This window comes from Entelurus aequoreus, linkage group LG14 (assembly GCF_033978785.1).
Source record: "Entelurus aequoreus isolate RoL-2023_Sb linkage group LG14, RoL_Eaeq_v1.1, whole genome shotgun sequence".
Classification (NCBI taxonomy): Eukaryota; Metazoa; Chordata; class Actinopteri; order Syngnathiformes; family Syngnathidae; genus Entelurus; species Entelurus aequoreus.
In genome coordinates this window covers 429,475-456,932 of record NC_084744.1, presented here as the reverse complement: position 1 = coordinate 456,932, position 27,458 = coordinate 429,475, and the positions used below count along the sequence as shown (strand labels likewise).

General features: G+C 45.1%; 1 protein-coding gene across 2 annotated transcripts in view; it reads right to left on the bottom strand.

The window, feature by feature from the left end:
• Positions 1-27,458, bottom strand: part of vwc2l (von Willebrand factor C domain containing 2 like) — a 112,203-nt gene that overhangs the window by 62,091 nt on the left and 22,654 nt on the right. The gene's annotated exons all lie outside the window — the stretch shown is intronic.

Sequence of the window (27,458 nt, the reverse complement as noted above, 5' to 3'; positions counted from 1 at the left end):
CTCACCGCCTTGACTGTGCCTAGAAATTATTTCCATAAAAGTTATGAACAGAATGGGTGACAAAGGGCAGCCTCACTGTTCATCCAGGATTTGTCGTTGGCCCGTGTGGGGATGTTCTTGATCACACTGACATCCTCCATGCACTTCTGAATGTATGCGGACACAGACTCTGCATGCTCCTCCACACATGTGTGATGGTTTTCGGTGGCGGCTGTCTTGAACATGTCCCAGTCTGTGGTTTCCAAGCAGTCTTGTAATGCTGACATTGCTCCCTCTGGCCAGGTCCTCACCTGCTTCACTGTAGCTTGCTTCCTGATCAGCAGGGGCTTGCATGCAGGAATTAGCATCACAGATAGATGGTCTGAGGAGCCGAGGTGCAGCTTTATATGCATGTTTAATATTACTATACACCAAGTCCAGCTTGCTTCCACTCCCTGGTTGCAAAATTCACATATTGATGGAAATGAGGGAACACAGTTTTCATGTTAGCTTGATTAAAATCCCCTGCCACGATGAAAACTCCCACTGGATGTGTAGTCTGCAGTTCATTGATGGAGCAGTACAAAGCATTCAAAGCTTCTTTGGTGTTAGCACTGGGAGGAATGTACACTGCTGTGAAGACCATAGCACTGAATTCCCGGGGTAAATAAAATGGCCTGCATTTTATAGTTAATATTTCTACATCGGGAGAGCAGTGACATGAGTCTATCTTCCCATTATTGCACCAGTTGTTGTTGATATATATGCAAACACCACCGCCTCGGGATTTACCAGTGAGAGTTCTGCTCCTCTCCGACCGAAACATAGTTAGCCCCTCGATGCTAACTGCCTTGTGCGGAACGGATGGTTTCAGCCACGTTTCTGTGAGAAATATGGCGCAGCAGTCTCTCATCTTGCGTCTTGCAATTAAATCCAGCTTAAGGTAGTCCAGTTTGTTCTCCAGGGAGCGGACATTTGAAAGCAGGATGGAAGGAAGTGGCGTTCTGTGAGGATTAGTCTTTAGCTTTGTTGTTAGCCCCGCTCGGCATCCCCGCTTCTGCTTCCAATCACACCGCCTCCGTCGATGGTCCCCGCTGGTACTAGTACTGGTACTAGTACTGGTACTAGGCTCCGCTGCTTCAAAGGCCGCTGGATGGAGCCGGCGTATAATTCCCATGCTAGCGAGGACGTCCAACTTTTACGCATCTTTCGCTCCAAAACGACCCGATCTCTCCACATCCAAAATTGTCTGGCGGTCGTATGTTACCACAGAGTGTCCACGCTGGAAGCCAGACATGAAATTCACAGAATTTACCGGAATATTTGCCAGAATGTTCTATTACTACCATGAGCCTCTGAAGCCGCAGCCGTGCAGGAGCTGCCATCTTGAGATAAGTTGGTCACAATAAGAAAGTGTCACAGCAGTTTGTGCCTTTATGTTGGGTGTGTTGGTGTTCTTCTGTGTTCACTGCTTGTTCCTGTCCTGCGCTCTTATTTTGGTGACACTTCCTGTTGTGTTGGTGTTCTTCTGTGTTCACTGCTTGTTCCTGTCCTGCACTCTTATTTTGGTGACACTTCCTGTTGTGTTGGTGTTCTTCTGTGTTCACTGCTTGTTCCTGTCCTGCGCTCTTATTTTGGTGACACTTCCTGTTGTGTTGGTGTTCTTCTGTGTTCACTGCTTGTTCCTGTCCTGCACTCTTATTTTGGTGACACTTCCTGTTGTGTTGGTGTTATTCTGTGTTCACTGCTTGTTCCTGTCCTGCGCTCTTATTTTGGTGACACTTCCTGTTGTGTTGGTGTTCTTCTGTGTTCACTGCTTGTTCCTGTCCTGCACTCTTATTTTGGTGACACTTCCTGTTGTGTTGGTGTTCTTCTGTGTTCACTGCTTGTTCCTGTCCTGCGCTCTTATTTTGGTGACACTTCCTGTTGTGTTGGTGTTCTTCTGTGTTCACTGCTTGTTCCTGTCCTGCACTCTTATTTTGGTGACACTTCCTGTTGTGTTGGTGTTATTCTGTGTTCACTGCTTGTTCCTGTCCTGCGCTCTTATTTTGGTGACACTTCCTGTTGTGTTGGTGTTCTTCTGTGTTCACTGCTTGTTCCTGTCCTGCGCTCTTATTTTGGTGACACTTCCTGTTGTGTTGGTGTTCTTCTGTGTTCACTGCTTGTTCCTGTCCTGCACTCTTATTTTGGTGACACTTCCTGTTGTGTTGGTGTTCTTCTGTGTTCACTGCTTGTTCCTGTCCTGCGCTCTTATTTTGGTGACACTTCCTGTTGTGTTGGTGTTCTTCTGTGTTCACTGCTTGTTCCTGTCCTGCACTCTTATTTTGGTGACACTTCCTGTTGTGTTGGTGTTATTCTGTGTTCACTGCTTGTTCCTGTCCTGCGCTCTTATTTTGGTGACACTTCCTGTTGTGTTGGTGTTCTTCTGTGTTCACTGCTTGTTCCTGTCCTGCACTCTTATTTTGGTGACACTTCCTGTTGTGTTGGTGTTCTTCTGTGTTCACTGCTTGTTCCTGTCCTGCGCTCTTATTTTGGTGACACTTCCTGTTGTGTTGGTGTTCTTCTGTGTTCACTGCTTGTTCCTGTCCTGCACTCTTATTTTGGTGACACTTCCTGTTGTGTTGGTGTTCTTCTGTGTTCACTGCTTGTTCCTGTCCTGCGCTCTTATGTTGGTGGCACTTCCTGTTGTGTTGGTGTTCTTCTGTGTTCACTGCTTGTTCCTGTCCTGCGCTCTTATTTTGGTGACACTTCCTGTTGTGTTGGTGTTCTTCTGTGTTCACTGCTTGTTCCTGTCCTGCGCTCTTATGTTGGTGGCACTTCCTGTTGTGTTGGTGTTCTTCTGTGTTCACTGCTTGTTCCTGTCCTGCGCTCTTATTTTGGTGGCACTTCCTGTTGTGTTGGTGTTCTTCTGTGTTCAATTCTTGTTCCTGTCCTGCGCTCTTATTTTGGTGATACTTCCTGTTGTGTTGGTGTTCTTCTGTGTTCAATTCTTGTTCCTGTCCTGCGCTCTTATTTTGGTGACACTTCCTGTTGTGTTGGTGTTCTTCTGTGTTCAGTGCTTGTTCCTGTCCTGCGCTCTTATTTTGGTGACACTTCCTGTTGTGTTGGTGTTCTTCTGTGTTCAGTGCTTGTTCCTGTCCTGCGCTCTTATTTTGGTGGCACTTCCTGTTGTGTTGGTGTTCTTCTGTGTTCAGTGCTTGTTCCTGTCCTGCGCTCTTATTTTGGTGGCACTTCCTGTTGTGGTGGTGTTCTTCTGTGTTCAGTGCTTGTTCCTGTCCTGCGCTCTTATTTTGGTGGCACTTCCTGTTGTGGTGGTGTTCTTCTGTGTTCAGTGCTTGTTCCTGTCCTGCGCTCTTATTTTGGTGACACTTCCTGTTGTGTTGGTGTTCTTCTGTGTTTAGTGCTTGTTCCTGTCTTGCGCTCTTATTTTGGTGACACTTCCTGTTGTGTTGGTGTTATTCTGTGTTTAGTGCTTGTTCCTGTCCTGCGCTCTTATTTTGGTGACACTTCCTGTTGTGTTGGTGTGCTTCTGTGTTTAGTGCTTGTTCCTGTCCTGCGCTCTTATTTTGGTGAAACTTCCTGTTCTGTTGGTGTTCTTCTGTGTTTAGTGCTTGTTTCTGTCCTGCGCTCTTATTTTGGTGACACTTCCTGTTCTGTTGGTGTTCTTCTGTGTTCACTGCTTGTTCCTGTCCTGTGCTCTTATTTTGGTGACACTTCCTGTTCTGTTGGTGTTCTTCTGTGTTTAGTGCTTGTTCCTGTCCTGCGCTCTTATTTTGGTGACACTTCCTGTTGTGTTGGTGTTCTTCTGTGTTTAGTGCTTGTTCCTGTCCTGCGCTCTTATTTTGGTGGCACTTCCTGTTCTGTTGGTGTTCTTCTGTGTTTAGTGCTTGTTCCTGTCCTGCGCTCTTATTTTGGTGGCACTTCCTGTTGTGTTGGTGTTCTTCTGTGTTCACTGCTTGTTCCTGTCCTGCGCTCTTATTTTGGTGGCACTTCCTGTTGTGTTGGTGTTCTTCTGTGTTCACTGCTTGTTCCTGTCCTGCACTCTTATTTTGGTGGCACTTCCTGTTGTGTTGGTGTTCTTCTGTGTTCACTGCTTGTTCCTGTCCTGCGCTCTTATGTTGGTGACACTTCCTGTTGTGTTGGTGTTCTTCTGTGTTCACTGCTTGTTCCTGTCCTGCGCTCTTATTTTGGTGACACTTCCTGTTCTGTTGGTGTTCTTCTGTGTTTAGTGCTTGTTCCTGTCTTGCGCTCTTATTTTGGTGACACTTCCTGTTGTGTTGGTGTTCTTCTGTGTTTAGTGCTTGTTCCTGTCCCGCGCTCTTATTTTGGTGACACTTCCTGTTATGTTGGTGTTCTTCTGTGTTTAGTGCTTGTTCCTGTCCTGCGCTCTTATTTTGGTGACACTTCCTGTTGTGTTGGTGTTCTTCTGTGTTCACTGCTTGTTCCTGTCCTGCGCTCTTATTTTGGTGACACTTCCTGTTGTGTTGGTGTTCTTCTGTGTTCACTGCTTGTTCCTGTCCTGCACTCTTATTTTGGTGACACTTCCTGTTGTGTTGGTGTTCTTCTGTGTTCACTGCTTGTTCCTGTCCTGCGCTCTTATTTTGGTGACACTTCCTGTTGTGTTGGTGTTCTTCTGTGTTCACTGCTTGTTCCTGTCCTGCGCTCTTATTTTGGTGACACTTCCTGTTGTGTTGGTGTTCTTCTGTGTTCACTGCTTGTTCCTGTCCTGCGCTCTTATTTTGGTGACACTTCCTGTTGTGTTGGTGTTCTTCTGTGTTCACTGCTTGTTCCTGTCCTGCACTCTTATTTTGGTGACACTTCCTGTTGTGTTGGTGTTCTTCTGTGTTCACTGCTTGTTCCTGTCCTGCGCTCTTATGTTGGTGGCACTTCCTGTTGTGTTGGTGTTCTTCTGTGTTCACTGCTTGTTCCTGTCCTGCGCTCTTATTTTGGTGACACTTCCTGTTGTGTTGGTGTTCTTCTGTGTTCACTGCTTGTTCCTGTCCTGCGCTCTTATGTTGGTGGCACTTCCTGTTGTGTTGGTGTTCTTCTGTGTTCACTGCTTGTTCCTGTCCTGCGCTCTTATTTTGGTGGCACTTCCTGTTGTGTTGGTGTTCTTCTGTGTTCAATTCTTGTTCCTGTCCTGCGCTCTTATTTTGGTGATACTTCCTGTTGTGTTGGTGTTCTTCTGTGTTCAATTCTTGTTCCTGTCCTGCGCTCTTATTTTGGTGACACTTCCTGTTGTGTTGGTGTTCTTCTGTGTTCAGTGCTTGTTCCTGTCCCGCGCTCTTATTTTGGTGACACTTCCTGTTGTGTTGGTGTTCTTCTGTGTTCAGTGCTTGTTCCTGTCCTGCGCTCTTATTTTGGTGGCACTTCCTGTTGTGTTGGTGTTCTTCTGTGTTCAGTGCTTGTTCCTGTCCTGCGCTCTTATTTTGGTGGCACTTCCTGTTGTGGTGGTGTTCTTCTGTGTTCAGTGCTTGTTCCTGTCCTGCGCTCTTATTTTGGTGGCACTTCCTGTTGTGGTGGTGTTCTTCTGTGTTCAGTGCTTGTTCCTGTCCTGCGCTCTTATTTTGGTGACACTTCCTGTTGTGTTGGTGTTCTTCTGTGTTTAGTGCTTGTTCCTGTCTTGCGCTCTTATTTTGGTGACACTTCCTGTTGTGTTGGTGTTATTCTGTGTTTAGTGCTTGTTCCTGTCCTGCGCTCTTATTTTGGTGACACTTCCTGTTGTGTTGGTGTGCTTCTGTGTTTAGTGCTTGTTCCTGTCCTGCGCTCTTATTTTGGTGAAACTTCCTGTTCTGTTGGTGTTCTTCTGTGTTTAGTGCTTGTTTCTGTCCTGCGCTCTTATTTTGGTGACACTTCCTGTTCTGTTGGTGTTCTTCTGTGTTCACTGCTTGTTCCTGTCCTGTGCTCTTATTTTGGTGACACTTCCTGTTCTGTTGGTGTTCTTCTGTGTTTAGTGCTTGTTCCTGTCCTGCGCTCTTATTTTGGTGACACTTCCTGTTGTGTTGGTGTTCTTCTGTGTTTAGTGCTTGTTCCTGTCCTGCGCTCTTATTTTGGTGGCACTTCCTGTTCTGTTGGTGTTCTTCTGTGTTTAGTGCTTGTTCCTGTCCTGCGCTCTTATTTTGGTGGCACTTCCTGTTGTGTTGGTGTTCTTCTGTGTTCACTGCTTGTTCCTGTCCTGCACTCTTATTTTGGTGACACTTCCTGTTGTGTTGGTGTTCTTCTGTGTTCACTGCTTGTTCCTGTCCTGCGCTCTTATTTTGGTGACACTTCCTGTTGTGTTGGTGTTCTTCTGTGTTCACTGCTTGTTCCTGTCCTGCACTCTTATTTTGGTGACACTTCCTGTTGTGTTGGTGTTCTTCTGTGTTCACTGCTTGTTCCTGTCCTGCGCTCTTATTTTGGTGACACTTCCTGTTGTGTTGGTGTTCTTCTGTGTTCACTGCTTGTTCCTGTCCTGCACTCTTATTTTGGTGACACTTCCTGTTGTGTTGGTGTTCTTCTGTGTTCACTGCTTGTTCCTGTCCTGCGCTCTTATTTTGGTGACACTTCCTGTTGTGTTGGTGTTCTTCTGTGTTCACTGCTTGTTCCTGTCCTGCACTCTTATTTTGGTGACACTTCCTGTTGTGTTGGTGTTATTCTGTGTTCACTGCTTGTTCCTGTCCTGCGCTCTTATTTTGGTGACACTTCCTGTTGTGTTGGTGTTCTTCTGTGTTCACTGCTTGTTCCTGTCCTGCGCTCTTATTTTGGTGACACTTCCTGTTGTGTTGGTGTTCTTCTGTGTTCACTGCTTGTTCCTGTCCTGCACTCTTATTTTGGTGACACTTCCTGTTGTGTTGGTGTTCTTCTGTGTTCACTGCTTGTTCCTGTCCTGCGCTCTTATTTTGGTGACACTTCCTGTTGTGTTGGTGTTCTTCTGTGTTCACTGCTTGTTCCTGTCCTGCACTCTTATTTTGGTGACACTTCCTGTTGTGTTGGTGTTATTCTGTGTTCACTGCTTGTTCCTGTCCTGCGCTCTTATTTTGGTGACACTTCCTGTTGTGTTGGTGTTCTTCTGTGTTCACTGCTTGTTCCTGTCCTGCACTCTTATTTTGGTGACACTTCCTGTTGTGTTGGTGTTCTTCTGTGTTCACTGCTTGTTCCTGTCCTGCGCTCTTATTTTGGTGACACTTCCTGTTGTGTTGGTGTTCTTCTGTGTTCACTGCTTGTTCCTGTCCTGCACTCTTATTTTGGTGACACTTCCTGTTGTGTTGGTGTTCTTCTGTGTTCACTGCTTGTTCCTGTCCTGCGCTCTTATGTTGGTGGCACTTCCTGTTGTGTTGGTGTTCTTCTGTGTTCACTGCTTGTTCCTGTCCTGCGCTCTTATTTTGGTGACACTTCCTGTTGTGTTGGTGTTCTTCTGTGTTCACTGCTTGTTCCTGTCCTGCGCTCTTATGTTGGTGGCACTTCCTGTTGTGTTGGTGTTCTTCTGTGTTCACTGCTTGTTCCTGTCCTGCGCTCTTATTTTGGTGGCACTTCCTGTTGTGTTGGTGTTCTTCTGTGTTCAATTCTTGTTCCTGTCCTGCGCTCTTATTTTGGTGATACTTCCTGTTGTGTTGGTGTTCTTCTGTGTTCAATTCTTGTTCCTGTCCTGCGCTCTTATTTTGGTGACACTTCCTGTTGTGTTGGTGTTCTTCTGTGTTCACTGCTTGTTCCTGTCCTGCACTCTTATTTTGGTGACACTTCCTGTTGTGTTGGTGTTCTTCTGTGTTCACTGCTTGTTCCTGTCCTGCGCTCTTATTTTGGTGACACTTCCTGTTGTGTTGGTGTTCTTCTGTGTTCACTGCTTGTTCCTGTCCTGCACTCTTATTTTGGTGACACTTCCTGTTGTGTTGGTGTTATTCTGTGTTCACTGCTTGTTCCTGTCCTGCGCTCTTATTTTGGTGACACTTCCTGTTGTGTTGGTGTTCTTCTGTGTTCACTGCTTGTTCCTGTCCTGCGCTCTTATTTTGGTGACACTTCCTGTTGTGTTGGTGTTCTTCTGTGTTCACTGCTTGTTCCTGTCCTGCACTCTTATTTTGGTGACACTTCCTGTTGTGTTGGTGTTCTTCTGTGTTCACTGCTTGTTCCTGTCCTGCGCTCTTATTTTGGTGACACTTCCTGTTGTGTTGGTGTTCTTCTGTGTTCACTGCTTGTTCCTGTCCTGCACTCTTATTTTGGTGAAACTTCCTGTTCTGTTGGTGTTCTTCTGTGTTTAGTGCTTGTTTCTGTCCTGCGCTCTTATTTTGGTGACACTTCCTGTTCTGTTGGTGTTCTTCTGTGTTCACTGCTTGTTCCTGTCCTGTGCTCTTATTTTGGTGACACTTCCTGTTCTGTTGGTGTTCTTCTGTGTTTAGTGCTTGTTCCTGTCCTGCGCTCTTATTTTGGTGACACTTCCTGTTGTGTTGGTGTTCTTCTGTGTTTAGTGCTTGTTCCTGTCCTGCGCTCTTATTTTGGTGGCACTTCCTGTTCTGTTGGTGTTCTTCTGTGTTTAGTGCTTGTTCCTGTCCTGCGCTCTTATTTTGGTGGCACTTCCTGTTGTGTTGGTGTTCTTCTGTGTTCACTGCTTGTTCCTGTCCTGCGCTCTTATTTTGGTGGCACTTCCTGTTGTGTTGGTGTTCTTCTGTGTTCACTGCTTGTTCCTGTCCTGCACTCTTATTTTGGTGGCACTTCCTGTTGTGTTGGTGTTCTTCTGTGTTCACTGCTTGTTCCTGTCCTGCGCTCTTATGTTGGTGACACTTCCTGTTGTGTTGGTGTTCTTCTGTGTTCACTGCTTGTTCCTGTCCTGCGCTCTTATTTTGGTGACACTTCCTGTTCTGTTGGTGTTCTTCTGTGTTTAGTGCTTGTTCCTGTCTTGCGCTCTTATTTTGGTGACACTTCCTGTTGTGTTGGTGTTCTTCTGTGTTTAGTGCTTGTTCCTGTCCCGCGCTCTTATTTTGGTGACACTTCCTGTTATGTTGGTGTTCTTCTGTGTTTAGTGCTTGTTCCTGTCCTGCGCTCTTATTTTGGTGACACTTCCTGTTGTGTTGGTGTTCTTCTGTGTTCACTGCTTGTTCCTGTCCTGCGCTCTTATTTTGGTGACACTTCCTGTTGTGTTGGTGTTCTTCTGTGTTCACTGCTTGTTCCTGTCCTGCACTCTTATTTTGGTGACACTTCCTGTTGTGTTGGTGTTCTTCTGTGTTCACTGCTTGTTCCTGTCCTGCGCTCTTATTTTGGTGACACTTCCTGTTGTGTTGGTGTTCTTCTGTGTTCACTGCTTGTTCCTGTCCTGCACTCTTATTTTGGTGACACTTCCTGTTGTGTTGGTGTTATTCTGTGTTCACTGCTTGTTCCTGTCCTGCGCTCTTATTTTGGTGACACTTCCTGTTGTGTTGGTGTTCTTCTGTGTTCACTGCTTGTTCCTGTCCTGCACTCTTATTTTGGTGACACTTCCTGTTGTGTTGGTGTTCTTCTGTGTTCACTGCTTGTTCCTGTCCTGCGCTCTTATTTTGGTGACACTTCCTGTTGTGTTGGTGTTCTTCTGTGTTCACTGCTTGTTCCTGTCCTGCACTCTTATTTTGGTGACACTTCCTGTTGTGTTGGTGTTCTTCTGTGTTCACTGCTTGTTCCTGTCCTGCGCTCTTATGTTGGTGGCACTTCCTGTTGTGTTGGTGTTCTTCTGTGTTCACTGCTTGTTCCTGTCCTGCGCTCTTATTTTGGTGACACTTCCTGTTGTGTTGGTGTTCTTCTGTGTTCACTGCTTGTTCCTGTCCTGCGCTCTTATGTTGGTGGCACTTCCTGTTGTGTTGGTGTTCTTCTGTGTTCACTGCTTGTTCCTGTCCTGCGCTCTTATTTTGGTGGCACTTCCTGTTGTGTTGGTGTTCTTCTGTGTTCAATTCTTGTTCCTGTCCTGCGCTCTTATTTTGGTGATACTTCCTGTTGTGTTGGTGTTCTTCTGTGTTCAATTCTTGTTCCTGTCCTGCGCTCTTATTTTGGTGACACTTCCTGTTGTGTTGGTGTTCTTCTGTGTTCAGTGCTTGTTCCTGTCCTGCGCTCTTATTTTGGTGACACTTCCTGTTGTGTTGGTGTTCTTCTGTGTTCAGTGCTTGTTCCTGTCCTGCGCTCTTATTTTGGTGGCACTTCCTGTTGTGTTGGTGTTCTTCTGTGTTCAGTGCTTGTTCCTGTCCTGCGCTCTTATTTTGGTGGCACTTCCTGTTGTGGTGGTGTTCTTCTGTGTTCAGTGCTTGTTCCTGTCCTGCGCTCTTATTTTGGTGGCACTTCCTGTTGTGGTGGTGTTCTTCTGTGTTCAGTGCTTGTTCCTGTCCTGCGCTCTTATTTTGGTGACACTTCCTGTTGTGTTGGTGTTCTTCTGTGTTTAGTGCTTGTTCCTGTCTTGCGCTCTTATTTTGGTGACACTTCCTGTTGTGTTGGTGTTATTCTGTGTTTAGTGCTTGTTCCTGTCCTGCGCTCTTATTTTGGTGACACTTCCTGTTGTGTTGGTGTGCTTCTGTGTTTAGTGCTTGTTCCTGTCCTGCGCTCTTATTTTGGTGAAACTTCCTGTTCTGTTGGTGTTCTTCTGTGTTTAGTGCTTGTTTCTGTCCTGCGCTCTTATTTTGGTGACACTTCCTGTTCTGTTGGTGTTCTTCTGTGTTCACTGCTTGTTCCTGTCCTGTGCTCTTATTTTGGTGACACTTCCTGTTCTGTTGGTGTTCTTCTGTGTTTAGTGCTTGTTCCTGTCCTGCGCTCTTATTTTGGTGACACTTCCTGTTGTGTTGGTGTTCTTCTGTGTTTAGTGCTTGTTCCTGTCCTGCGCTCTTATTTTGGTGGCACTTCCTGTTCTGTTGGTGTTCTTCTGTGTTTAGTGCTTGTTCCTGTCCTGCGCTCTTATTTTGGTGGCACTTCCTGTTGTGTTGGTGTTCTTCTGTGTTCACTGCTTGTTCCTGTCCTGCACTCTTATTTTGGTGACACTTCCTGTTGTGTTGGTGTTCTTCTGTGTTCACTGCTTGTTCCTGTCCTGCGCTCTTATTTTGGTGACACTTCCTGTTGTGTTGGTGTTCTTCTGTGTTCACTGCTTGTTCCTGTCCTGCACTCTTATTTTGGTGACACTTCCTGTTGTGTTGGTGTTCTTCTGTGTTCACTGCTTGTTCCTGTCCTGCGCTCTTATTTTGGTGACACTTCCTGTTGTGTTGGTGTTCTTCTGTGTTCACTGCTTGTTCCTGTCCTGCACTCTTATTTTGGTGACACTTCCTGTTGTGTTGGTGTTATTCTGTGTTCACTGCTTGTTCCTGTCCTGCGCTCTTATTTTGGTGACACTTCCTGTTGTGTTGGTGTTCTTCTGTGTTCACTGCTTGTTCCTGTCCTGCACTCTTATTTTGGTGACACTTCCTGTTGTGTTGGTGTTCTTCTGTGTTCACTGCTTGTTCCTGTCCTGCGCTCTTATTTTGGTGACACTTCCTGTTGTGTTGGTGTTCTTCTGTGTTCACTGCTTGTTCCTGTCCTGCGCTCTTATTTTGGTGACACTTCCTGTTGTGTTGGTGTTCTTCTGTGTTCACTGCTTGTTCCTGTCCTGCACTCTTATTTTGGTGACACTTCCTGTTGTGTTGGTGTTATTCTGTGTTCACTGCTTGTTCCTGTCCTGCGCTCTTATTTTGGTGACACTTCCTGTTGTGTTGGTGTTCTTCTGTGTTCACTGCTTGTTCCTGTCCTGCGCTCTTATTTTGGTGACACTTCCTGTTGTGTTGGTGTTCTTCTGTGTTCACTGCTTGTTCCTGTCCTGCACTCTTATTTTGGTGACACTTCCTGTTGTGTTGGTGTTCTTCTGTGTTCACTGCTTGTTCCTGTCCTGCGCTCTTATTTTGGTGACACTTCCTGTTGTGTTGGTGTTCTTCTGTGTTCACTGCTTGTTCCTGTCCTGCACTCTTATTTTGGTGACACTTCCTGTTGTGTTGGTGTTATTCTGTGTTCACTGCTTGTTCCTGTCCTGCGCTCTTATTTTGGTGACACTTCCTGTTGTGTTGGTGTTCTTCTGTGTTCACTGCTTGTTCCTGTCCTGCACTCTTATTTTGGTGACACTTCCTGTTGTGTTGGTGTTCTTCTGTGTTCACTGCTTGTTCCTGTCCTGCGCTCTTATTTTGGTGACACTTCCTGTTGTGTTGGTGTTCTTCTGTGTTCACTGCTTGTTCCTGTCCTGCACTCTTATTTTGGTGACACTTCCTGTTGTGTTGGTGTTCTTCTGTGTTCACTGCTTGTTCCTGTCCTGCGCTCTTATGTTGGTGGCACTTCCTGTTGTGTTGGTGTTCTTCTGTGTTCACTGCTTGTTCCTGTCCTGCGCTCTTATTTTGGTGACACTTCCTGTTGTGTTGGTGTTCTTCTGTGTTCACTGCTTGTTCCTGTCCTGCGCTCTTATGTTGGTGGCACTTCCTGTTGTGTTGGTGTTCTTCTGTGTTCACTGCTTGTTCCTGTCCTGCGCTCTTATTTTGGTGGCACTTCCTGTTGTGTTGGTGTTCTTCTGTGTTCAATTCTTGTTCCTGTCCTGCGCTCTTATTTTGGTGATACTTCCTGTTGTGTTGGTGTTCTTCTGTGTTCAATTCTTGTTCCTGTCCTGCGCTCTTATTTTGGTGACACTTCCTGTTGTGTTGGTGTTCTTCTGTGTTCAGTGCTTGTTCCTGTCCTGCGCTCTTATTTTGGTGACACTTCCTGTTGTGTTGGTGTTCTTCTGTGTTCAGTGCTTGTTCCTGTCCTGCGCTCTTATTTTGGTGGCACTTCCTGTTGTGTTGGTGTTCTTCTGTGTTCAGTGCTTGTTCCTGTCCTGCGCTCTTATTTTGGTGGCACTTCCTGTTGTGGTGGTGTTCTTCTGTGTTCAGTGCTTGTTCCTGTCCTGCGCTCTTATTTTGGTGGCACTTCCTGTTGTGGTGGTGTTCTTCTGTGTTCAGTGCTTGTTCCTGTCCTGCGCTCTTATTTTGGTGACACTTCCTGTTGTGTTGGTGTTCTTCTGTGTTTAGTGCTTGTTCCTGTCTTGCGCTCTTATTTTGGTGACACTTCCTGTTGTGTTGGTGTTATTCTGTGTTTAGTGCTTGTTCCTGTCCTGCGCTCTTATTTTGGTGACACTTCCTGTTGTGTTGGTGTGCTTCTGTGTTTAGTGCTTGTTCCTGTCCTGCGCTCTTATTTTGGTGAAACTTCCTGTTCTGTTGGTGTTCTTCTGTGTTTAGTGCTTGTTTCTGTCCTGCGCTCTTATTTTGGTGACACTTCCTGTTCTGTTGGTGTTCTTCTGTGTTCACTGCTTGTTCCTGTCCTGTGCTCTTATTTTGGTGACACTTCCTGTTCTGTTGGTGTTCTTCTGTGTTTAGTGCTTGTTCCTGTCCTGCGCTCTTATTTTGGTGACACTTCCTGTTGTGTTGGTGTTCTTCTGTGTTTAGTGCTTGTTCCTGTCCTGCGCTCTTATTTTGGTGGCACTTCCTGTTCTGTTGGTGTTCTTCTGTGTTTAGTGCTTGTTCCTGTCCTGCGCTCTTATTTTGGTGGCACTTCCTGTTGTGTTGGTGTTCTTCTGTGTTCACTGCTTGTTCCTGTCCTGCGCTCTTATTTTGGTGGCACTTCCTGTTGTGTTGGTGTTCTTCTGTGTTCACTGCTTGTTCCTGTCCTGCACTCTTATTTTGGTGGCACTTCCTGTTGTGTTGGTGTTCTTCTGTGTTCACTGCTTGTTCCTGTCCTGCGCTCTTATGTTGGTGACACTTCCTGTTGTGTTGGTGTTCTTCTGTGTTCACTGCTTGTTCCTGTCCTGCGCTCTTATTTTGGTGACACTTCCTGTTCTGTTGGTGTTCTTCTGTGTTTAGTGCTTGTTCCTGTCTTGCGCTCTTATTTTGGTGACACTTCCTGTTGTGTTGGTGTTCTTCTGTGTTTAGTGCTTGTTCCTGTCCCGCGCTCTTATTTTGGTGACACTTCCTGTTATGTTGGTGTTCTTCTGTGTTTAGTGCTTGTTCCTGTCCTGCGCTCTTATTTTGGTGGCACTTCCTGTTGTGTTGGTGTTCTTCTGTGTTCACTGCTTGTTCCTGTCCTGCGCTCTTATTTTGGTGACACTTCCTGTTGTGTTGGTGTTCTTCTGTGTTCACTGCTTGTTCCTGTCCTGCACTCTTATTTTGGTGACACTTCCTGTTGTGTTGGTGTTCTTCTGTGTTCACTGCTTGTTCCTGTCCTGCGCTCTTATTTTGGTGACACTTCCTGTTGTGTTGGTGTTCTTCTGTGTTCACTGCTTGTTCCTGTCCTGCACTCTTATTTTGGTGACACTTCCTGTTGTGTTGGTGTTATTCTGTGTTCACTGCTTGTTCCTGTCCTGCGCTCTTATTTTGGTGACACTTCCTGTTGTGTTGGTGTTCTTCTGTGTTCACTGCTTGTTCCTGTCCTGCACTCTTATTTTGGTGACACTTCCTGTTGTGTTGGTGTTCTTCTGTGTTCACTGCTTGTTCCTGTCCTGCGCTCTTATTTTGGTGACACTTCCTGTTGTGTTGGTGTTCTTCTGTGTTCACTGCTTGTTCCTGTCCTGCACTCTTATTTTGGTGACACTTCCTGTTGTGTTGGTGTTCTTCTGTGTTCACTGCTTGTTCCTGTCCTGCGCTCTTATGTTGGTGGCACTTCCTGTTGTGTTGGTGTTCTTCTGTGTTCACTGCTTGTTCCTGTCCTGCGCTCTTATTTTGGTGACACTTCCTGTTGTGTTGGTGTTCTTCTGTGTTCACTGCTTGTTCCTGTCCTGCGCTCTTATGTTGGTGGCACTTCCTGTTGTGTTGGTGTTCTTCTGTGTTCACTGCTTGTTCCTGTCCTGCGCTCTTATTTTGGTGGCACTTCCTGTTGTGTTGGTGTTCTTCTGTGTTCAATTCTTGTTCCTGTCCTGCGCTCTTATTTTGGTGATACTTCCTGTTGTGTTGGTGTTCTTCTGTGTTCAATTCTTGTTCCTGTCCTGCGCTCTTATTTTGGTGACACTTCCTGTTGTGTTGGTGTTCTTCTGTGTTCAGTGCTTGTTCCTGTCCTGCGCTCTTATTTTGGTGACACTTCCTGTTGTGTTGGTGTTCTTCTGTGTTCAGTGCTTGTTCCTGTCCTGCGCTCTTATTTTGGTGGCACTTCCTGTTGTGTTGGTGTTCTTCTGTGTTCAGTGCTTGTTCCTGTCCTGCGCTCTTATTTTGGTGGCACTTCCTGTTGTGGTGGTGTTCTTCTGTGTTCAGTGCTTGTTCCTGTCCTGCGCTCTTATTTTGGTGGCACTTCCTGTTGTGGTGGTGTTCTTCTGTGTTCAGTGCTTGTTCCTGTCCTGCGCTCTTATTTTGGTGACACTTCCTGTTGTGTTGGTGTTCTTCTGTGTTTAGTGCTTGTTCCTGTCTTGCGCTCTTATTTTGGTGACACTTCCTGTTGTGTTGGTGTTATTCTGTGTTTAGTGCTTGTTCCTGTCCTGCGCTCTTATTTTGGTGACACTTCCTGTTGTGTTGGTGTGCTTCTGTGTTTAGTGCTTGTTCCTGTCCTGCGCTCTTATTTTGGTGAAACTTCCTGTTCTGTTGGTGTTCTTCTGTGTTTAGTGCTTGTTTCTGTCCTGCGCTCTTATTTTGGTGACACTTCCTGTTCTGTTGGTGTTCTTCTGTGTTCACTGCTTGTTCCTGTCCTGTGCTCTTATTTTGGTGACACTTCCTGTTCTGTTGGTGTTCTTCTGTGTTTAGTGCTTGTTCCTGTCCTGCGCTCTTATTTTGGTGACACTTCCTGTTGTGTTGGTGTTCTTCTGTGTTTAGTGCTTGTTCCTGTCCTGCGCTCTTATTTTGGTGGCACTTCCTGTTCTGTTGGTGTTCTTCTGTGTTTAGTGCTTGTTCCTGTCCTGCGCTCTTATTTTGGTGGCACTTCCTGTTGTGTTGGTGTTCTTCTGTGTTCACTGCTTGTTCCTGTCCTGCACTCTTATTTTGGTGACACTTCCTGTTGTGTTGGTGTTCTTCTGTGTTCACTGCTTGTTCCTGTCCTGCGCTCTTATTTTGGTGACACTTCCTGTTGTGTTGGTGTTCTTCTGTGTTCACTGCTTGTTCCTGTCCTGCACTCTTATTTTGGTGACACTTCCTGTTGTGTTGGTGTTCTTCTGTGTTCACTGCTTGTTCCTGTCCTGCGCTCTTATTTTGGTGACACTTCCTGTTGTGTTGGTGTTCTTCTGTGTTCACTGCTTGTTCCTGTCCTGCACTCTTATTTTGGTGACACTTCCTGTTGTGTTGGTGTTATTCTGTGTTCACTGCTTGTTCCTGTCCTGCGCTCTTATTTTGGTGACACTTCCTGTTGTGTTGGTGTTCTTCTGTGTTCACTGCTTGTTCCTGTCCTGCACTCTTATTTTGGTGACACTTCCTGTTGTGTTGGTGTTCTTCTGTGTTCACTGCTTGTTCCTGTCCTGCGCTCTTATTTTGGTGACACTTCCTGTTGTGTTGGTGTTCTTCTGTGTTCACTGCTTGTTCCTGTCCTGCACTCTTATTTTGGTGACACTTCCTGTTGTGTTGGTGTTCTTCTGTGTTCACTGCTTGTTCCTGTCCTGCGCTCTTATTTTGGTGACACTTCCTGTTGTGTTGGTGTTCTTCTGTGTTCACTGCTTGTTCCTGTCCTGCGCTCTTATGTTGGTGGCACTTCCTGTTGTGTTGGTGTTCTTCTGTGTTCACTGCTTGTTCCTGTCCTGCGCTCTTATTTTGGTGGCACTTCCTGTTGTGTTGGTGTTCTTCTGTGTTCAATTCTTGTTCCTGTCCTGCGCTCTTATTTTGGTGATACTTCCTGTTGTGTTGGTGTTCTTCTGTGTTCAATTCTTGTTCCTGTCCTGCGCTCTTATTTTGGTGACACTTCCTGTTGTGTTGGTGTTCTTCTGTGTTCAGTGCTTGTTCCTGTCCTGCGCTCTTATTTTGGTGACACTTCCTGTTGTGTTGGTGTTCTTCTGTGTTCAGTGCTTGTTCCTGTCCTGCGCTCTTATTTTGGTGGCACTTCCTGTTGTGTTGGTGTTCTTCTGTGTTCAGTGCTTGTTCCTGTCCTGCGCTTTTATTTTGGTGGCACTTCCTGTTGTGGTGGTGTTCTTCTGTGTTCAGTGCTTGTTCCTGTCCTGCGCTCTTATTTTGGTGGCACTTCCTGTTGTGGTGGTGTTCTTCTGTGTTCAGTGCTTGTTCCTGTCCTGCGCTCTTATTTTGGTGACACTTCCTGTTGTGTTGGTGTTCTTCTGTGTTTAGTGCTTGTTCCTGTCTTGCGCTCTTATTTTGGTGACACTTCCTGTTGTGTTGGTGTTATTCTGTGTTTAGTGCTTGTTCCTGTCCTGCGCTCTTATTTTGGTGACACTTCCTGTTGTGTTGGTGTGCTTCTGTGTTTAGTGCTTGTTCCTGTCCTGCGCTCTTATTTTGGTGAAACTTCCTGTTCTGTTGGTTTTCTTCTGTGTTTAGTGCTTGTTTCTGTCCTGCGCTCTTATTTTGGTGACACTTCCTGTTCTGTTGGTGTTCTTCTGTGTTCACTGCTTGTTCCTGTCCTGTGCTCTTATTTTGGTGACACTTCCTGTTCTGTTGGTGTTCTTCTGTGTTTAGTGCTTGTTCCTGTCCTGCGCTCTTATTTTGGTGACACTTCCTGTTGTGTTGGTGTTCTTCTGGGTTTAGTGCTTGTTCCTGTCCTGCGCTCTTATTTTGGTGGCACTTCCTGTTCTGTTGGTGTTCTTCTGTGTTTAGTGCTTGTTCCTGTCCTGCGCTCTTATTTTGGTGGCACTTCCTGTTGTGTTGGTGTTCTTCTGTGTTCACTGCTTGTTCCTGTCCTGCGCTCTTATTTTGGTGGCACTTCCTGTTGTGTTGGTGTTCTTCTGTGTTCACTGCTTGTTCCTGTCCTGCACTCTTATTTTGGTGGCACTTCCTGTTGTGTTGGTGTTCTTCTGTGTTCACTGCTTGTTCCTGTCCTGCGCTCTTATGTTGGTGACACTTCCTGTTGTGTTGGTGTTCTTCTGTGTTCACTGCTTGTTCCTGTCCTGCGCTCTTATTTTGGTGACACTTCCTGTTCTGTTGGTGTTCTTCTGTGTTTAGTGCTTGTTCCTGTCTTGCGCTCTTATTTTGGTGACACTTCCTGTTGTGTTGGTGTTCTTCTGTGTTTAGTGCTTGTTCCTGTCCCGCGCTCTTATTTTGGTGACACTTCCTGTTATGTTGGTGTTCTTCTGTGTTTAGTGCTTGTTCCTGTCCTGCGCTCTTATTTTGGTGACACTTCCTGTTGTGTTGGTGTTCTTCTGTGTTCACTGCTTGTTCCTGTCCTGCGCTCTTATTTTGGTGACACTTCCTGTTGTGTTGGTGTTCTTCTGTGTTCACTGCTTGTTCCTGTCCTGCACTCTTATTTTGGTGACACTTCCTGTTGTGTTGGTGTTCTTCTGTGTTCACTGCTTGTTCCTGTCCTGCGCTCTTATTTTGGTGACACTTCCTGTTGTGTTGGTGTTCTTCTGTGTTCACTGCTTGTTCCTGTCCTGCACTCTTATTTTGGTGACACTTCCTGTTGTGTTGGTGTTATTCTGTGTTCACTGCTTGTTCCTGTCCTGCGCTCTTATTTTGGTGACACTTCCTGTTGTGTTGGTGTTCTTCTGTGTTCACTGCTTGTTCCTGTCCTGCACTCTTATTTTGGTGACACTTCCTGTTGTGTTGGTGTTCTTCTGTGTTCACTGCTTGTTCCTGTCCTGCGCTCTTATTTTGGTGACACTTCCTGTTGTGTTGGTGTTCTTCTGTGTTCACTGCTTGTTCCTGTCCTGCACTCTTATTTTGGTGACACTTCCTGTTGTGTTGGTGTTCTTCTGTGTTCACTGCTTGTTCCTGTCCTGCGCTCTTATGTTGGTGGCACTTCCTGTTGTGTTGGTGTTCTTCTGTGTTCACTGCTTGTTCCTGTCCTGCGCTCTTATTTTGGTGACACTTCCTGTTGTGTTGGTGTTCTTCTGTGTTCACTGCTTGTTCCTGTCCTGCGCTCTTATGTTGGTGGCACTTCCTGTTGTGTTGGTGTTCTTCTGTGTTCACTGCTTGTTCCTGTCCTGCGCTCTTATTTTGGTGGCACTTCCTGTTGTGTTGGTGTTCTTCTGTGTTCAATTCTTGTTCCTGTCCTGCGCTCTTATTTTGGTGATACTTCCTGTTGTGTTGGTGTTCTTCTGTGTTCAATTCTTGTTCCTGTCCTGCGCTCTTATTTTGGTGACACTTCCTGTTGTGTTGGTGTTCTTCTGTGTTCAGTGCTTGTTCCTGTCCTGCGCTCTTATTTTGGTGACACTTCCTGTTGTGTTGGTGTTCTTCTGTGTTCAGTGCTTGTTCCTGTCCTGCGCTCTTATTTTGGTGGCACTTCCTGTTGTGTTGGTGTTCTTCTGTGTTCAGTGCTTGTTCCTGTCCTGCGCTCTTATTTTGGTGGCACTTCCTGTTGTGGTGGTGTTCTTCTGTGTTCAGTGCTTGTTCCTGTCCTGCGCTCTTATTTTGGTGGCACTTCCTGTTGTGGTGGTGTTCTTCTGTGTTCAGTGCTTGTTCCTGTCCTGCGCTCTTATTTTGGTGACACTTCCTGTTGTGTTGGTGTTCTTCTGTGTTTAGTGCTTGTTCCTGTCTTGCGCTCTTATTTTGGTGACACTTCCTGTTGTGTTGGTGTTATTCTGTGTTTAGTGCTTGTTCCTGTCCTGCGCTCTTATTTTGGTGACACTTCCTGTTGTGTTGGTGTGCTTCTGTGTTTAGTGCTTGTTCCTGTCCTGCGCTCTTATTTTGGTGAAACTTCCTGTTCTGTTGGTGTTCTTCTGTGTTTAGTGCTTGTTTCTGTCCTGCGCTCTTATTTTGGTGACACTTCCTGTTCTGTTGGTGTTCTTCTGTGTTCACTGCTTGTTCCTGTCCTGTGCTCTTATTTTGGTGACACTTCCTGTTCTGTTGGTGTTCTTCTGTGTTTAGTGCTTGTTCCTGTCCTGCGCTCTTATTTTGGTGACACTTCCTGTTGTGTTGGTGTTCTTCTGTGTTTAGTGCTTGTTCCTGTCCTGCGCTCTTATTTTGGTGGCACTTCCTGTTCTGTTGGTGTTCTTCTGTGTTTAGTGCTTGTTCCTGTCCTGCGCTCTTATTTTGGTGGCACTTCCTGTTGTGTTGGTGTTCTTCTGTGTTCACTGCTTGTTCCTGTCCTGCGCTCTTATTTTGGTGGCACTTCCTGTTGTGTTGGTGTTCTTCTGTGTTCACTGCTTGTTCCTGTCCTGCACTCTTATTTTGGTGGCACTTCCTGTTGTGTTGGTGTTCTTCTGTGTTCACTGCTTGTTCCTGTCCTGCGCTCTTATGTTGGTGACACTTCCTGTTGTGTTGGTGTTCTTCTGTGTTCACTGCTTGTTCCTGTCCTGCGCTCTTATTTTGGTGACACTTCCTGTTCTGTTGGTGTTCTTCTGTGTTTAGTGCTTGTTCCTGTCTTGCGCTCTTATTTTGGTGACACTTCCTGTTGTGTTGGTGTTCTTCTGTGTTTAGTGCTTGTTCCTGTCCCGCGCTCTTATTTTGGTGACACTTCCTGTTATGTTGGTGTTCTTCTGTGTTTAGTGCTTGTTCCTGTCCTGCGCTCTTATTTTGGTGGCACTTCCTGTTGTGTTGGTGTTCTTCTGTGTTCACTGCTTGTTCCTGTCCTGCGCTCTTATGTTGGTGGCACTTCCTGTTGTGTTGGTGTTCTTCTGTGTTCAATGCTTGTTCCTGTCCTGCGCTCTTATTTTGGTGGCACTTCCTGTTGTGTTGGTGTTCTTCTGTGTTTAGTGCTTGTTCCTGTCCTGCGCTCTTATTTTGGTGACACTTCCTGTTGTGTTGGTGTTCTTCTGTGTTTAGTGCTTGTTCCTGTCCTGCGCTCTTATTTTGGTGACACTTCCTGTTATGTTGGTGTTCTTCTGTGTTTAGTGCTTGTTCCTGTCCTGAACTCTTATTTTGGTGGCACTTCCTGTTATGTTGGTGTTCTTCTGTGTTTAGTGCTTGTTCCTGTCCTGCGCTCTTATTTTGGTGGCACTTCCTGTTGTGTTGGTGTTCTTCTGTGTTTAGTGCTTGTTCCTGTCCTGCGCTCTTATTTTGGTGACACTTCCTGTTGTGTTGGTGTTCTTCTGTGTTTAGTGCTTGTTCCTGTCCTGCGCTCTTATTTTGGTGACACTTCCTGTTATGTTGGTGTTCTTCTGTGTTTAGTGCTTGTTCCTGTCCTGCGCTCTTATTTTGGTGACACTTCCTGTTATGTTGGTGTTCTTCTGTGTTAAGTGCTTGTTCCTGTCCTGTGCTCTTATTTTGGTGACACTTCCTGTTATGTTGGTGTTCTTCTGTGTTTAGTGCTTGTTCCTGTCCTGCGCTCTTATTTTGGTGACACTTCCTGTTATGTTGGTGTTATTCTGTGTTTAGTGCTTGTTCCTGTCCTACACGCTTATTTTGGTGGCACTTCCTGTTGTGTTGGTGTTCTTCTGTGTTTAGTGCTTGTTCCTGTCCTGTGCTCTTATTTTGGTGATACTTCCTGTTATGTTGGTGTTCTTCTGTGTTGACTGCTTGTTCCTGTCCTGTGCTCTTATTTTGGTGACACTTCCTGTTATGTTGGTGTTCTTCTGTGTTTAGTGCTTGTTCCTGTCCTGTGCTGTTATTTTGGTGACACTTCCTGTTGTGTTGGTGTTCTTCTGTGTTTAGTGCTTGTTCCTGTCCTGCGCTCTTATTTTGGTGACACTTCCTGTTGTGTTGGTGTTCTTCTGTGTTCAGTGCTTGTTCCTGTCCAGTGCTCTTATTTTGGTGACACTTCCTGTTATGTTGGTGTTCTTCTGTGTTCAGTGCTTGTTCCTGTCCTGCGCTCTTATTTTGGTGACACTTCCTGTTGTGTTGGTGTTCTTCTGTGTTCAGTGCTTGTTCCTGTCCTGCGCTCTTATTTTGGTGACACTTCCTGTTGTGTTGGTGTTCTTCTGTGTTTAGTGCTTGTTCCTGTCCTGCGCTCTTATTTTGGTGACACTTCCTGTTGTGTTGGTGTTCTTCTGTGTTTAGTGCTTGTTCCTGTCCTATGCACTTATTTTGGTGACACTTCCTGTTATGTTGATGTTCTTTTGTGTTTAGTGCTTGTTCCTGTCATGCGCTCTTATTTTGGTGACACTTCCTGTTATGTTGATGTTCTTTTGTGTTTAGTGCTTGTTCCTGTCCTGCGCTCATATTTTGGTGACACTTCCTGTTGTGTTGGTGTTCTTCTGTGTTTAGTGCTTGTTCCTGTCATGCGCTCTTATTTTGGTGACACTTCCTGTTATGTTGGTGTTCTTCTGTGTTTAGTGCTTGTTCCTGTCCTGTGCACTTATTTTGGTGACACTTCCTGTTATGTTGATGTTCTTTTGTGTTTAGTGCTTGTTCCTGTCATGCGCTCTTATTTTGGTGACACTTCCTGTTATGTTGATGTTCTTTTGTGTTTAGTGCTTGTTCCTGTCATGCGCTCTTATTTTGGTGACACTTCCTGTTGTGTTGGTGTTCTTCTGTGTTTAGTGCTTGTTCCTGTCCTGCGCTCTTATTTTGGTGACACTTCCTGTTATGTTGGTGTTCTTCTGTGTTTAGTGCTTGTTCCTGTCCTGCGCTCTTATTTTGGTGACACTTCCTGTTATGTTGGTGTTCTTCTGTGTTAAGTGCTTGTTCCTGTCCTGTGCTCTTATTTTGGTGACACTTCCTGTTATGTTGGTGTTCTTCTGTGTTTAGTGCTTGTTCCTGTCCTGCGCTCTTATTTTGGTGACACTTCCTGTTATGTTGGTGTTATTCTGTGTTTAGTGCTTGTTCCTGTCCTACACCCTTATTTTGGTGGCACTTCCTGTTGTGTTGGTGTTCTTCTGTGTTTAGTGCTTGTTCCTGTCCTGTGCTCTTATTTTGGTGATACTTCCTGTTATGTTGGTGTTCTTCTGTGTTGACTGCTTGTTCCTGTCCTGTGCTCTTATTTTGGTGACACTTCCTGTTATGTTGGTGTTCTTCTGTGTTTAGTGCTTGTTCCTGTCCTGTGCTGTTATTTTGGTGACACTTCCTGTTGTGTTGGTGTTCTTCTGTGTTTAGTGCTTGTTCCTGTCCTGCGCTATTATTTTGGTGACACTTCCTGTTGTGTTGGTGTTCGTCTGTGTTCAGTGCTTGTTCCTGTCCAGTGCTCTTATTTTGGTGACACTTCCTGTTATGTTGGTGTTCTTCTGTGTTCAGTGCTTGTTCCTGTCCTGCGCTCTTATTTTGGTGACACTTCCTGTTGTGTTGGTGTTCTTCTGTGTTCAGTGCTTGTTCCTGTCCTGCGCTCTTATTTTGGTGACACTTCCTGTTGTGTTGGTGTTCTTCTGTGTTTAGTGCTTGTTCCTGTCCTGCGCTCTTATTTTGGTGACACTTCCTGTTGTGTTGGTGTTCTTCTGTGTTTAGTGCTTGTTCCTGTCCTATGCACTTATTTTGGTGACACTTCCTGTTATGTTGATGTTCTTTTGTGTTTAGTGCTTGTTCCTGTCATGCGCTCTTATTTTGGTGACACTTCCTGTTATGTTGATGTTCTTTTGTGTTTAGTGCTTGTTCCTGTCATGCGCTCTTATTTTGGTGACACTTCCTGTTGTGTTGGTGTTCTTCTGTGTTTAGTGCTTGTTCCTGTCCTGCGCTCTTATTTTGGTGACACTTCCTGTTATGTTGGTGTTCTTCTGTGTTTAGTGCTTGTTCCTGTCCTGTGCTGTTATTTTGGTGACACTTCCTGTTGTGTTGGTGTTCTTCTGTGTTTAGTGCTTGTTCCTGTCCTGCGCTCTTATTTTGGTGACACTTCCTGTTGTGTTGGTGTTCTTCTGTGTTCAGTGCTTGTTCCTGTCCAGTGCTCTTATTTTGGTGACACTTCCTGTTATGTTGGTGTTCTTCTGTGTTCAGTGCTTGTTCCTGTCCTGCGCTCTTATTTTGGTGACACTTCCTGTTGTGTTGGTGTTCTTCTGTGTTCAGTGCTTGTTCCTGTCCTGCGCTCTTATTTTGGTGACACTTCCTGTTGTGTTGGTGTTCTTCTGTGTTTAGTGCTTGTTCCTGTCCTGCGCTCTTATTTTGGTGACACTTCCTGTTGTGTTGGTGTTCTTCTGTGTTTAGTGCTTGTTCCTGTCCTATGCACTTATTTTGGTGACACTTCCTGTTGTGTTGGTGTTCTTTTGTGTTTAGTGCTTGTTCCTGTCATGCGCTCTTATTTTGGTGACACTTCCTGTTATGTTGATGTTCTTTTGTGTTTAGTGCTTGTTCCTGTCATGCGCTCTTATTTTGGTGACACTTCCTGTTGTGTTGGTGTTCTTCTGTGTTTAGTGCTTGTTCCTGTCCTATGCACTTATTTTGGTGACACTTCCTGTTATGTTGATGTTCTTTTGTGTTTAGTGCTTGTTCCTGTCATGCGCTCTTATTTTGGTGACACTTCCTGTTATGTTGATGTTCTTTTGTGTTTAGTGCTTGTTCCTGTCCTGCGCTCATATTTTGGTGACACTTCCTGTTGTGTTGGTGTTCTTCTGTGTTTAGTGCTTGTTCCTGTCATGCGCTCTTATTTTGGTGACACTTCCTGTTATGTTGGTGTTCTTCTGTGTTTAGTGCTTGTTCCTGTCCTGTGCACTTATTTTGGTGACACTTCCTGTTATGTTGATGTTCTTTTGTGTTTAGTGCTTGTTCCTGTCATGCGCTCTTATTTTGGTGACACTTCCTGTTATGTTGATGTTCTTTTGTGTTTAGTGCTTGTTCCTGTCATGCGCTCTTATTTTGGTGACACTTCCTGTTGTGTTGGTGTTCTTCTGTGTTTAGTGCTTGTTCCTGTCCTATGCACTTATTTTGGTGACACTTCCTGTTATGTTGAAGTTCTTTTGTGTTTAGTGCTTGTTCCTGTCATGCGCTCTTATTTTGGTGACACTTCCTGTTATGTTGATGTTCTTTTGTGTTTAGTGCTTGTTCCTGTCCTGCGCTCATATTTTGGTGACACTTCCTGTTGTGTTGGTGTTCTTCTGTGTTTAGTGCTTGTTCCTGTCATGCGCTCTTATTTTGGTGACACTTCCTGTTATGTTGGTGTTCTTCTGTGTTTAGTGCTTGTTCCTGTCCTGCGCTCTTATTTTGGTGACACTTCCTGTTGTGTTGGTGTTCTTCTGTGTTCAGTGCTTGTTCCTGTCCTGCGCTCTTATTTTGGTGACACTTCCTGTTGTGTTGGTGTTCTTCTGTGTTTAGTGCTTGTTCCTGTCCTGCGCTCTTATTTTGGTGACACTTCCTGTTGTGTTGGTGTTCTTCTGTGTTCAGTGCTTGTTCCTGTCCAGTGCTCTTATTTTGGTGACACTTCCTGTTATGTTGGTGTTCTTCTGTGTTCAGTGCTTGTTCCTGTCCTGCGCTCTTATTTTGGTGACACTTCCTGTTGTGTTGGTGTTCTTCTGTGTTCAGTGCTTGTTCCTGTCCTGCGCTCTTATTTTGGTGACACTTCCTGTTGTGTTGGTGTTCTTCTGTGTTTAGTGCTTGTTCCTGTCCTGCGCTCTTATTTTGGTGACACTTCCTGTTGTGTTGGTGTTCTTCTGTGTTTAGTGCTTGTTCCTGTCCTATGCACTTATTTTGGTGACACTTCCTGTTGTGTTGGTGTTCTTTTGTGTTTAGTGCTTGTTCCTGTCATGCGCTCTTATTTTGGTGACACTTCCTGTTATGTTGATGTTCTTTTGTGTTTAGTGCTTGTTCCTGTCATGCGCTCTTATTTTGGTGACACTTCCTGTTGTGTTGGTGTTCTTCTGTGTTTAGTGCTTGTTCCTGTCCTATGCACTTATTTTGGTGACACTTCCTGTTATGTTGATGTTCTTTTGTGTTTAGTGCTTGTTCCTGTCATGCGCTCTTATTTTGGTGACACTTCCTGTTATGTTGATGTTCTTTTGTGTTTAGTGCTTGTTCCTGTCCTGCGCTCATATTTTGGTGACACTTCCTGTTGTGTTGGTGTTCTTCTGTGTTTAGTGCTTGTTCCTGTCATGCGCTCTTATTTTGGTGACACTTCCTGTTATGTTGGTGTTCTTCTGTGTTTAGTGCTTGTTCCTGTCCTGTGCACTTATTTTGGTGACACTTCCTGTTATGTTGATGTTCTTTTGTGTTTAGTGCTTGTTCCTGTCATGCGCTCTTATTTTGGTGACACTTCCTGTTATGTTGATGTTCTTTTGTGTTTAGTGCTTGTTCCTGTCATGCGCTCTTATTTTGGTGACACTTCCTGTTGTGTTGGTGTTCTTCTGTGTTTAGTGCTTGTTCCTGTCCTATGCACTTATTTTGGTGACACTTCCTGTTATGTTGAAGTTCTTTTGTGTTTAGTGCTTGTTCCTGTCATGCGCTCTTATTTTGGTGACACTTCCTGTTATGTTGATGTTCTTTTGTGTTTAGTGCTTGTTCCTGTCCTGCGCTCATATTTTGGTGACACTTCCTGTTGTGTTGGTGTTCTTCTGTGTTTAGTGCTTGTTCCTGTCATGCGCTCTTATTTTGGTGACACTTCCTGTTATGTTGGTGTTCTTCTGTGTTTAGTGCTTGTTCCTGTCCTGCACTCTTATGTTGGTGACACTTACTGTTGTGTTGGTGTTCTTCTGTGTTTAGTGCTTGTTCCTGTCCTATGCACTTATTTTGGTGACACTTCCTGTTATGTTGGTGTTCTTCTGTGTTTAGTGCTTGTTCCTGTCCTGTGCACTTATTTTGGTGACACTTCCTGTTATGTTGATGTTCTTTTGTGTTTAGTGCTTGTTCCTGTCATGCGCTCTTATTTTGGTGACACTTCCTGTTATGTTGATGTTCTTTTGTGTTTAGTGCTTGTTCCTGTCATGCGCTCTTATTTTGGTGACACTTCCTGTTGTGTTGGTGTTCTTCTGTGTTTAGTGCTTGTTCCTGTCCTATGCACTTATTTTGGTGACACTTCCTGTTATGTTGAAGTTCTTTTGTGTTTAGTGCTTGTTCCTGTCATGCGCTCTTATTTTGGTGACACTTCCTGTTATGTTGATGTTCTTTTGTGTTTAGTGCTTGTTCCTGTCCTGCGCTCATATTTTGGTGACACTTCCTGTTGTGTTGGTGTTCTTCTGTGTTTAGTGCTTGTTCCTGTCATGCGCTCTTATTTTGGTGACACTTCCTGTTATGTTGGTGTTCTTCTGTGTTTAGTGCTTGTTCCTGTCCTGCACTCTTATGTTGGTGACACTTACTGTTGTGTTGGTGTTCTTCTGTGTTTAGTGCTTGTTCCTGTCCTATGCACTTATTTTGGTGACACTTCCTGTTATGTTGAAGTTCTTTTGTGTTTAGTGCTTGTTCCTGTCATGCGCTCTTATTTTGGTGACACTTCCTGTTATGTTGATGTTCTTTTGTGTTTAGTGCTTGTTCCTGTCCTGCGCTCATATTTTGGTGACACTTCCTGTTGTGTTGGTGTTCTTCTGTGTTTAGTGCTTGTTCCTGTCATGCGCTCTTATTTTGGTGACACTTCCTGTTATGTTGGTGTTCTTCTGTGTTTAGTGCTTGTTCCTGTCCTGCACTCTTATGTTGGTGACACTTCCTGTTATGTTGGTGTTCTTCTGTGTT